Source organism: Leptonychotes weddellii, chromosome 10 (assembly GCF_054177405.1).
Source record: "Leptonychotes weddellii isolate Sample4059 chromosome 10, ASM5417740v2, whole genome shotgun sequence".
NCBI classification, from domain to species: Eukaryota; Metazoa; Chordata; class Mammalia; order Carnivora; family Phocidae; genus Leptonychotes; species Leptonychotes weddellii.
The window spans coordinates 75,467,725-75,480,263 of record NC_138378.1 but is presented as its reverse complement, the minus strand read 5'-3'; the positions used below and the strand labels follow the sequence as shown (position 1 = coordinate 75,480,263).

At 39.1% G+C, this 12,539-nt stretch overlaps 1 long non-coding RNA gene across 2 annotated transcripts in view; it reads right to left on the bottom strand.

The window, feature by feature from the left end:
* LOC145723669 (uncharacterized) overlaps positions 1–12,539 on the bottom strand; it is a 64,261-nt gene that overhangs the window by 40,513 nt on the left and 11,209 nt on the right. The window contains exons 2-3 of one of the 2 annotated variants that reach the window (XR_014148914.1): positions 12,310–12,477; positions 10,740–10,885 (exon numbers count right to left, since the gene is read on the bottom strand). The exons of the other annotated variant lie outside the window; for it this stretch is intronic. This is a non-coding gene — a long non-coding RNA (uncharacterized LOC145723669). The remainder of the gene's footprint in view (positions 1–10,739; positions 10,886–12,309; positions 12,478–12,539) is intronic. 2 annotated transcript variants of the gene reach the window in all.

The following is a 12,539-nucleotide window of genomic DNA, read 5'->3' as shown; positions in this document are numbered from 1 at the left end:
GAAGGGAGGGAAAAATAAAACAAGATGAAACCAGAGAGGGAGATAAACCATAAGAGACTTTTAATCATAGGAAACAAACAGGGTTGCTGGGGGACAAGGGGGTGGGCGGATGGGGTAAGGGGGTGATGTACATTAAGGAGGGCACAGGATGTAATGAGCACTGGGTGTTACATAAGACTGATGAATCACTGAACTCTACCTCTGAAACTAACAATACACTATATGTTAATTAATTGAATTTAAATAAAAATAAATAAATAAAAAATAAGTATGTTTAGGCGCCTGAGTGGTTCAGTCAGCTAAGCATTTGTCTTCAGCTCAGGTCATGATCCCAGGGTCCTGGGACTGAGCCCCACATTGGGCTCCTTGCTCAGCGGTGAGCCTGCTTCTCCCTCTCCCTGCCACTCCCCCTGCTTGTGCTCTCTCTCTCTGTCAAATAAATAAATAAAATCTCAAAAAAAAATTAGTATGCTCCATTTCTCCATGTCTCAACTTTTCATTCATATTTTTTATTTCTTTTTTTGCTGCCTTCTGTGTAAGATTCTCAGATTTAGCTTCTAGTTAATTAGTACTTTCTCTTCAGTTGTATCTAATCTACTGTTTAACCATTTGTTTTAATTTTCTAGGATTATGTCTTCCATTTCTAAATTTTCTCTTTGGTGGTTCCCACATCCATCTGTTGTTTCTTCATAAGGTCTTTCCCTTAATCTTACAGGGTTTTGATCTCTTATGTCTAAATATTATAAGCATATTCATTTTATATTGTCTTCTGGAATGTCAGTCTAATATTTCAAGATTTGAGGGCTCTAATCCTTTTGTGTCTCCTGACTAAGCTCATGGTTTATGCTTTTTTATTTTATGTTTTATGCTTTTTTATTCTAAAACTGTTTTTTGCCTGGGTGACCTGAGGTGAAGGAGCATCCTTCCAGAATGGTTTTACATTTGTTCCTATAAGTGCCTCAGGGTTTTTCACTGGGATCAATTTTTATGCTAATTTCTTGATTTAGGGATTCCTCACTACAAGGGTAGTGTTAAGTCAAAGCCAAAACCAATGCAGGCCCAGGTTTTCAATGTTTCAGTGGAAAAATTTTTTCTTACCCAGTGTATGGGCAAAGAAATATATATTTTCTGGTCATCTCCCCATGTTGGTGAGTTTTTTTTTTTTTCACTACCTTTTCAGTGAGGGTGCCACCCTTTGAGAGTTCTAGCTTCTCATAGAGATTTCTGTTCCAAGTTCCTATCTGGAGCAAGTCTAAGACCATATTCTTGAATATGACTTAAAATCCAAGTCCCTAGCTTATGGCAACTCCCTCCACCCCCACATACCCCCAGAAATTGCAATGGTAGCTAGAACCTTCTCCCTCAGATTTCAGCTCCTGCTTCCTTTCTGTTATCTTCAGATTTCTCCTTCTTTCTTGCAAGCTCAGCTGTATATATGAAGATTTTTTCCTATATTTTATCCAGCAATTCTAAGTATTTATAATGGGAGATGCTCCATGTTTCCAGAACCACCACCCCTATTACTTGCTAAATTTTTTGAAAAATGTCTTGGGAGCACATTAACTGTGTGGGAAAGTTGGGGGAGAATGCATACATTGTAAGCTAAGGGGGTCATGGGCATATAATGTTAGGGGGATTAACTCAAGATGTTTCCATTTTCATATGAATTATATCCTAAAATTGACCTGTGATAAAGGTGTGTGTTGACCCTCTCCCACCATCCCTTTCAAAAATGCCCTCACTCACTTTACAAAAAGGAGGGCATACCTGTCACCATTTACTTCCCTGTGCAAAACCCTCCAGACAGCCGAACAAAAGGATGATGGGAAATACTGGTTTCTGGGAAGCATCTTTTAATTACTAATCAAGTCACCAAAACCATTCTTTTTTTTTTTTTAAAGATTTTATTTATTTGACAGAGAGAGACACAGTGAGAGAGGGAACACAAGCAGGGGGAGTGGGAGAGGGAGAAGCCGGCTTCCCGCAGAGCAGGGCCTGATGTGGGGCTCGATCCCAGAACCCTGGGATCATGACCTAAGGCGAAGGCAGACGCTTAACGACTGAGCCACCCAGGCGCCCCTAGGCTACTCATCCTTAGGACACATCATTAGCTGGAAAGAAAGGCATCTTCATACTGAATAAGCAGGACAAGCTTGTGACATTGACTTTTTTAAATGTAAGTTGAATGTTTTCTGGGACTACTACTGTATGACTTTTGATGAAAAAGCTTACTTGATTTTTATTTTTTATTTTTATTTTTTAATGTAGTGTTCCATGATTCATTATTTGCGTATAACACCCAGTGCTCCATGCAGAACGTGCCCTCTTTAATACCCATCACCAGGCCAACCCACCCCCCACCCCCCTCCCTTCTAGAACCCTCAGTTTGTTTCTCAGAGTCCATAGTCTCCCATGGTTCGTCTCCCCCTCCTCCAATATCCCCCCCCTTCACTTACTTGATTTTTAAAAAATTCAGTGTGATTCCATAAACTAAAATCTACTTTATAAATAATAAAATGAAATATTTATTTCATCCAATTAAAGGCTTAATATTTTCTATTTCTTATTAAAAACAGAAAATTAAAGTATATGCTAGGGTGGCTCAGTGGTTAAGCATCTGCCTTTGGCTCAGGTCATGATCCCAGAGTCCTGGGATTGAGCCCGAGCTGGGCTCCCTGCTCAGCGGAGATCCTGTCTCTCCCTCTCCCTCTACTGTTACCCCTGCTTGTGTGCTCTATTTCTCTGTCAAATAAATAAAATCTTAAAAAAAAAATCCTGTAGTCGTGTTGAAGAATGATGCCAATCTCTTAAAAAAAATAGAAATAAAAAAAAAAAATAAATAAAGTATATGCTAGCTTCCAGGCCAATTAGTTTTTATTTTTATTTTTATTTCTATTTTTTTTAAAGATTTTATTTATTTATTTGAGAGTGAGAATGAGAGAGAGAGAGAGAGCATGAGAGGGGGAGGGTCAGAGGGAGAAGCAGACTCCCCGCCAAGCAGGGAGCCCGAAGCGGGACTCGATCCCGGGACTCCAGGATCATGACCTGAGCTGAAGGCAGTCGCTTAACCAACTGAGCCACCCAGGCGCCTGGCCAATTAGTTTTTAGTTTGTACCTTTCTCTTTTATTAAATATACAAGGAAAGTTTGAACATGATATCTAAGAGTCAACAGGGCTATTTCTGACTTTTATACATGATTCTGATTCTAAAAAGCCAATGCTTGTATTTCATACATTCCACACATTTAACAAAAAGTATGCAGTACCTTTTATCATACTCCTTGCTTAATAAATGACTTACTGGGGTGCCTGGGTGGCTCAGTCGGTTAAGCGTCTGCCTTTGGCTCAGGTCATGATCTCAGGGTCCTGGGATCAAGCCCCACATCGGGCTCCCTGAGCAGGGAGCCTGCTTCTCCCTCTGCCTCTCCCCCTGCTTGTGCTCTCTCTGTCTCATAAAATAAATAAAACTTTTAAAAAAATAAATGATTTACTCATAACTTTAGCTATACATTTTAGGTCATTATTTCAAAATAGTAACAAAGAAATAACATATTCTTTTCATCTTGTTTTATAATATAAAATGTAAAAGCCAGTTATAGTAGATCTATATTATTATTATTATTTTAGACAGGGAGAGAAAGGGGGGAGAGACAGAGAGAGGGAGAGAGAGAAAAACAGGCTCCACACCCAGCACGGAGCCTCATGTGGGGCTCATTCTCACGACACTGAGATTATGACCTGGGCCTAAATCAAGAGTTGGATGCTTAACTGACTGAGCCACTTAGGCATCCTAGATCTATATTATTTTAATCATGATTGCTTGTAGTAATGTTGTTAGATAATATATGTAATTTACTTCTCAATGTTTTATAATCTTTCTTGAAACATTTAACCACGTATTTGTATTGAAAATAAAGTTGGGGGAAAAAAGAAACTAGACTTTTCTCACAAAGTAAGTTTGATTTACCTGGTGGTTTGACAAAGAGGACTGACTTTATTAAATAAATCAGATTATGTGACATTTTCATAAGTTAAATGAGTAAAATCTATCTCCACAGTTTTGACAAAAAATATATATATATATTTACTTATTTTTAAAGATTTTATTTATTTATTTGAGAGCAAGCGAGTGAGAGAGAGACAGAGACAGCGCAAGAGTAGGGGGGAGGGGCAGAGGGAGAGGGAGAAGCAGACTCCCCACTGAGCAGGGAGCCTGACGTGGGGCTTGATCCCGGGACTCTGGGATCATGACCTGAGCCGAAGGCAAGACACTTAACCGACTGAGCCACCCAGGTGCCAGACGAAAATATATTTAAATCACCTTATAAAAATAGCATTTTATTAAGAAATGTTATATTGGCAAGGGTGCTTTGAAATTAACATTACTTCTATTTTCTTAACCCTTTTTGAGAATATTGGGTTAAGGGAAAGAACAGCAGTCCTGTGTAAATCTTGGTAAAAACTTTTTTATATACTTCCCAGAAACAGAGGAAGAAGATGGCTTCAGTACCTGGGTAACAAGTTTCTGCAAGTGGTAGTTTTCATTTTTCTGCTTTTACTCGAATTTAAGAGGTTCAATTAACTTAAAGTTGATAAATTGTTAAAAGTAAATTTTGAGAGGGAACACAAGCAGGGAGAGTGGGTAAAGGAGAAGCAGGCTTCCCACTGAACAGGGAATCTGATGCGGGGTTTGATCCCGGGACCCTGGGATCATGACCTGAGCTGAAGGCAGATGCTTAACCGACTGAGCAACCCAGGCACCCCTGAACAGTTTTATTTTAAATGACAGTATTTTTAAGGTGCCATAAATGATATCCTTTGTAATTATTTAAACTTATGATGAAAATTTTTATATGTCAACTTTAAAATGTATGAAGGAGGGGCACCTGGCTAGCTCAGTCTGTAGAGCATGTGACTCTTGATCTCGGGGTGGTGAGTTTGAGCCCCATGCTGGATATAGAGATTACTTTTATTTTTTTTTAACATTTTTTTTTTAAGATTTTATTTATTTATTTATTAGAGAGCGAGCAAGAGAGAAACAGCATGAGAGAGGAGAGGGTCAGAGGGAGAAGCAGGCTCCCCGCCGAGCCGGGAACCCGATGCGGGACTCGATCCCAGGACCCTGGGATCATGACCTGAGCCGAAAGCAGTCGCTTAACCAACTGAGCCACCCAGGCGCCCTAGAGATTACTTTTAAAAAATAAAAAAAATCAGTTTTAAAAAAATGTATGGGGCGCCTGGGTGGCTCAGTCGTTAAGCGTCTGCCTTCGGCTCAGGTCATGATCCCAGGGTCCTGGGATCGAGTCCCACATCGGGCTCCCTGCTCCGTGGGAAGCCTGCTTCTCCCTCTCCCACTCCCCCTGCTTGTGTTCCTGCTCTCACTATGTCTCTCTCTGTCAAATAAATAAATAAAATCTTAAAAAAAAAAAATGTATGAAGGAATACAGGGTTAAAAAAATGAACTAGTGATTATGTCAGTGAAAACATTTGAAGACCACTGTAATAATTCCCAAGTAATGTATGATATTTCTCAGAGGCCTAACTAAAAGACTGTAGATTTCAATGTGCTCTAATCTCTGCCTTCTTATTAAATCAAGTCCACTGGCAAAAGGAACTACTTGGAAAATATTTGCTGAGAGGCACTTGAATTGAGGTCAATGCAGCATTCAATAGTTTGTTCAAAGGTCATGACCATGAATGATATTTTAAGACTCCTCATTGAGGTATGGCTGAGTACTGGAGCCTGGCCCTCAAAGATACCCTTCTGGGGAAAGACAGTCATTGGATAAAGTCTCTGCTTAGGCCAAGTGGTCAAGACACAGCATCTAACTATGTCAATTTCCAGGAATGGCTTAGGAAGTGCCATAAATGGGAGGCACAAGGGGTTCAAGTGTAATTGCGGAGCTATATTATTAGTGTGTGGAGCTTGGGATTCGGGAATTAGGGTATATTACACTCAGGAAAAGAGAGGCTTAAGAGGTAATTTGATAGGTATGTCCACAGGGCTCTACCACTAGTAAATTCTAAGGATGAAGTAACCATGTTCCAGTTTGCCTGGAAGGTACAGTTGATGTCTATTTTCCTGGCATAACTATTCATAGTTCCCTGTGATATTGTGATTTATAATAAGAAATATATATTTGGTCTTCCTCCCTGCTTCTGTCACAGAGCTCCTAAAACCCTTGGAATTTCCTAAGTGATAAGAGTGATAGACCTGTGAGCTGCCTGAGTGACTTAGTTAAGTGTCCACTCTTGATTGTGGCTCAGGTCATGATCTTGGGGTCCTGAGATTGAGCCCCCATGGGGGCTCCACACTGGCCATGGACCTGCTTAAGATTCTCTCTCTCTCTCTCCCTTGATCCCTCCCTTCCCTCTCTCTGTCTTAAAAAATAAATAAATAAATAAATAAAAAGAGTGATAAAGGTTTCTTTATTCATTACAAACCTTTTTCAACCACACCTGAGTTTATGTCAGTAAGAGGACTTTCAGAAAGTACCTAAGGATTGGGGCTGGTTGCCAGGGGAACCAACCATGTGATTGAAGGGTTGGGACTTTCAGTATTCTCCTCCCCCTACCTCCTGGGATGGATCAGGGCTAAAGGTTGAATAATTCCCAGTGGTCAATGATTTCATCAACCATGCCTACGTAATGAAGCTTCCATAAAAACCCAAAAGGAGGGGGTTCAGAGAGCTTCTATATCAGCAAACACGTGAAGATGCCATGAGAGCGGCTGGGAGAGAGCATGGAAGCTCCGTGCCCCTTCCCAAGTACCTTGCCCTATATATCTCTTCCATCTGGCTGTTCCTCGGTTATATCCCTTGATAATAAACTGGTGATCTCGTAAGTAAAATGTTTCTCTGAGTTCTGTGAACCCATCTAGCATATTAATGGAACCCAAGGAGGGGGTCATTGTAACTCCGATTTATAACCAGTCAGTCAGAAGCCCAGGGAACAACCTGGGCTTGCAATTAGCATCTGAGGGCGTGGGCGGTTTTGTAGGACTGAGTCCTTAACCTGCGGGACCTGACACTATCTCCAGGCAGGTAGTATCAGAATTGAGGAAAATTGTAGGATACCCAGCTGGTGTCAGAGAACCAGTGGTAGGGGGAAATACTAGAATACTAGATTTAGGGGTGCACAATCATATCCCCCTTTCATCTCCAAAGTGTTTCAATTGTACTATAAATTATATGGAACTTATAATATTATAAATGTTTATTCTCAGTGTATGTCCTTATCTCATAGTGGACCCGTAAGGAAGAGTTGAAGGACTGGCACTAGTCTACAGACCATACTTTGAGTATCACAATTCTAAGCAGTCAGAATAAGACTTCTAGGAGTATATCCTTATTGTGGGTATTCAATGAGTGTTTGTTCGGGCAAACAGTGCTAAAGTATTTAGACCCAGAGTCCTAGATTTAACACTTAATGTGGATGAGGGGTAGCTTCCTTGTTGTTTCCTAGACATACAGCATACACCTTCAAAATCCAACTGAGAGGATATGGACTGATGGCAGAAAGATCTCAAGAATACATGCCTCACTAAGGATTGGCCAGGGACATTCATACTGCTCTCTCTGACCATTTCAGAAGCCTCAGTTTACATTTTACATCACTTATAACAAGTACATCCTAGTTCAATTCTTTAATGTGCCCATTTCAGTCAACACAACAAATTTCTAAAGTGAAAAGGCTGAGTCCCAATTTAAGAAGGCATCTGGCTAGATGTCCATTAGCTTCACCCAACAACCCATTGACATTCCTTAAGTGACTCAGAAAAATATTAAGACTCATAACAACACTGCTTATCTAGGATAATTAAACAGGGAAAAAAAACTCTAACAGGCTTATGAAAAGATTCTGCAGCATAAAAAGGCAAAACTCAGCGCTCAAGATGTTGAAGAAGGCTATCTTTTGGACAAGATTTACTAAAAGCAATTTCTTTAAAAAGCATCTACTTTATATTTGCAATAAAAATTCAAAAAAGTGGACAGACACACACAGAAGAGGTGATAGATGAGATACAAATGAAGATGAAAAGGGGGAACCGGGAGTCAGGTAGGGAAGAATCAAAGGAAGGTAGATGAGGTAAGGGGCGTTTGTAAGGAAACTAAAATGCAGAATCTAAAGCTACATTAGGGGCAATAAAAAGCTGAATGGTAGGGAGGGCAAACTTTACAAAGCAGAGGAAATGAGAAAGGCATGATAATGATGAAAGATGACATCATGGACTCAAAGGACAGAGAATGAAGATCTGACATGTATATAGTTGTTCCAAAGGGGCATAAACCCACAAAGGCAAGAAAAAAGGTACAGGGGACAACAGCACTAAACTTTTGGAAGAGGGAGAATAAAAGAGTAGTAAATATTTAGCAGACCAGGGAAGGGTGCATCCAAAGGCAGCAGGGGAGAAAGCTGAGAATAAACCTCATGTATACTACTGAGTCTCCAAAAGGCTCAGGAGTTGGTTGCAAAAGGCACCTTATGAAGAACTGGTTGAAAATTTAAGATGTCCAGATTTCCTCCCTGAGTCTGAGTGGCCAGGTGACTGCCCTCTCCAGCCCTGGCAAAAGACTAAAGGTTTTTCTCTTTAAAGAGTAAAACAGAGGATCTCTCCTCTGGCAAACCAAAATATAGCATTGATGCCGAGACTAAGGAATTGCACACTGCATGCCAGCTCCCCTTGGTCTCTCCCCTAACCTGGTTCTCCAACACAGATGACTTGGTCTTCACCTCCAGGCAGTATATTAGAAGCATCTTCTCTGGGGAAATCTGACCAGCTTAGGTCTAAAGAAACTAACTTCAAGGGCACCTAGGTGGCTCAATCGGTTAAGTGTCTGCCTTTGGCTAAGGTCAGGACCCCAGGGTCCTGGGATTGAGCCCCATGTTGGGCTCCCTCAGAGGGAAGTCTGCTTCTCCCTCCACCCTTCCCCCCTGCTTGTGATCTCTCTCCTTTTCTCACTCTCTCTCTCCCAAATAAGTAAATAAAATCTTTAAAAAAAAATAAAGTAAAAAAAAAAAATAAACAAACTTCAGAAGTTTACCCTACAGTGCTGCTTACAGTCAACAAATCCTATCTAAGCACTCGGTTTCTAGTCATCTTTTCAAATCCCCAGTCTTAAATCTGAATACACAGCCAAGGATTGTCACATGTTAAGGAAAGTCTTGATAGGAGACAAAGAGACCAAGTCAGCTAAATAAATAGAAAAAGGCAGCTTGATGGAAACAGAGACCATGTAAGGAAAACAAACAAAAAAATCATTAATCCTCAAGGAGATATTATATTCATGAAATAGGAATAGAATCATATAAAAAGAAATGCTTAAAGAAAGTGTTCTTGAAATTAAAAATATAATAAATATTTCAAATATTCAATGGAAGAATTGGAAGATAAAGTTGAGAAACTATTCTACTAAGTAAAATAAAGCAAACAAAAAACATTTTTTAAACAGAGAGATGGAAAATAGAAGAGAAAATTCCAAAAGAAAAAATAGAAGAAAATAAATAGGTAAAAATCATCAGTGAGATAATTTAAGAAAAATTTCCAGAACTGCAGGGTATGTATTTCTAGAATAACATGGGGACAAATAGAATATCCTATAAACAGTGAGAGAGAGAGAAAAAGAGAGAGAGAAAGATTCACATACAAAGAGTCAGTTATCAGAATGGCTTTATACTACCTAAGAATAACCCTGAAAGCTAGGAGATAATAGATCAATGCCTTAAAAATTCTACAAAAAATTATTTCTATCCTAGAATTGTATACTAACCAAATAATCAAGTATCAGAGTAGAATAAAAACATGTCAGACATGGTATTTTTCCAAAAATTTACCTTCTGTACACTATTCTAGAGAAGTTACTGAGGGTAATTCTTATCAAAATAAGATGTGGGATACAGAAAACAGAGGTTCCAACATAGGAGGAGGGCCAAGGGAATTCCCAAGATGATGGTGAGGGAAAATCATAGGATGTCAGCTGCATATAAGGCCCAGAGGGCACGTAGGCCAAACTGAAGTAGTCAGAAGATTCTAGAAAGATTTATACAGAAAGATGGAATTGATACAATACCTAATGTGAATGACCACCTTGACAGCTGGTAAGAGCTTGGAGTTGAATTAGTAAAAAGTATATAGAAAACTAAGGAAATGAAAAAAGAAGACAGCTATTAACTCCAGGAAAACCAAAATGTTCCATGACAAAAGAAAAGAAATCATCATACCACATGGCTCCAGTGTGAATAATGTTTACTCACTAATGATAATGTAAACACTGACTACTAATCTAACCAAAATTATGATATAGTTATATTACAAGATGGACATGGGAAGGGTAATTGAATGTGGTGGATGTTAGAGAAAAAAGGAAGCAAAGTTATTTTCTACCATAGTGGGAAATCAATAGATTATGACCAAAAGTAAAAAATCTAAAAGTAGCAATAAAGCATATTTAAATACAAAGAGTTAAAGACCAAAACAATCAACCATGAAAGGTGAAAATAATTACTTCCTGGAAGGAAGAAACAGGAGGGAAGTAGGAGTCTGCTATTCTTCACAACAAACCAGAGGGAACTCTTTTAACTCTTTAAAATATGTCATATATAACTTTGATATAAATGAAAACTTAAAAAAAGTTAAAGCAAATAATCAAAGATTGTATTTCAATATATAAGAGAAGACAACTTCCCTGAGGTGAAAAAACACCTGAATCTGGGCACAGTTAATTAAAAGAAACTATTACCTAGGGATGCCTGGGTGGCTCAGTCGGTTAAGCATCTGCCTTCAGCTCAGGTCGTGATCCCAGGGTCCTGGGCTCCTTGCTCAGCGGGAAGCCTGCTTCTCCCTCTCCTACTCCCCCATTTGTGTTCCCTCTCTTGCCGTCTCTCTCTGTCAAATAAATAAATAAAATCTTTTAAAAAAATAAAAATAAAAATAAAAGAAACTAATGCCTAGACCTACCCTTGTAAACAAGTTTTGAATTTTAAGGATAAAGAATCCTACAGTAAAATTTACTACAAAGGAACAAAAATAGGGAAGGTTTTAGACTTTTCCTCAACAATAAACATTAGAGGACAATGGGGAAATTTCTAAAGATTTGAAGGAAAAAATTACATCCAGGAATTCTACAGTTAACCAATGTATCTTCTCTTTAACTTGTAAAGGCAACAAAGACACATTCACAGATATCTTAAAAAGCATATCATCCTCATATCTTTGTAGAAAAAAACTGATATATTCTACCTGTTTGAGAGATGACTCACAAAAACTCAAAGATCATGGTAAAAAGAACTCTCTAGAGGCATTAAAATAAGGCAAACAAAGAATTTAATCAATATATTTTTATAATTGTGGTTTCAAAGCAATTCAAATGTAAAAAATTATATTGAAAGACAAAATAATAACTTCATAATATTAACAACTAACATATTTATAAAGTGACAGGCTCTAGTCTAAATGCTTTACCTGAATTAATGTCATTTAATCCTCAGAATAGCCCAATGATGGTAAGTACCATCATTATGCCCATTTTACAGATGAGGAAACTGAGGCATGGGGGGGATTAAGTAATTTGCCTAAAGTCACACAGCTAGTATACTGGCTATTTAACTGTCTCTATGCTGTGATCCTGAGGCTGGAACTCTGCAAATCACATTTCCCAAACTTCCTTGACAGCTAGCTCCCTGTTTCTGCTAATAAGAGGCACCAGAAGACTGTAGGGAGGGAGTAGGAGAGAAGGTCTATCCTTCCTGTCTTCCAGTACTGTCAGTGGTTCCACTGTCAGCAGCAAATTGGCTCTAGCTCCCAGCTTCTTTTTGGGTCTTGCAAGCATGAATCCTGCTTCACCCCTGCAGAGGTATTTCAGCAGGGGTGGGGTAGGGAATCCTCTTCTCCCCTGAAGTTCAAGCACCAGCTGACAGAGTTTCCTCTCAAAGATCTGAGCACCACCACTACAGGGCCTCTCCTCTGAGCTCCCACGTTCTGGAAACAACTTCCTTTTTTTCTCACAGCCCTAAAAGTGGAAGCTTTTTCCTGCAGTTACTAATTTTTTGTTACCTCAGCTTCTCCTTTTTTCATTTTAGTCTTCCAACATCTCTGTAACCAATTCCCTGCATTAAATACTCTGTTTGAAATAGTGCAGTTTCTATTTTTCTGATTGCACCTTGACTTACACAATTAGTAAATGACAGAGCTGGGATTCAAATCCCATAGTTTGACTCCAGAGCTGTACTCTCAATCACTATTCATATTATTCTAAGCTCTTAAAAACAAAACAAAAATAAGACAAAAGAGTAAACATGATTTTAAATAACCTTGGGACAGGGGTGCCTGGGTGGCTCAGTCGTTAGGCATCTGCCTTCGGCTCGGGTTGTGATCCTGGGGTCCTGGGATTGAGTCCCACGTTGGGCTCCCTGCTCAGCAGGAAGCCTGCTTCTCCCTCTCCCACTCCCCCTGCTTGTGTTCCCTCTTTTGCTGTGTCTCTGTCAAATAAATAAATAAATAAAATCTTTAAAAATAAATAAATAAATAAATAAATAAATAA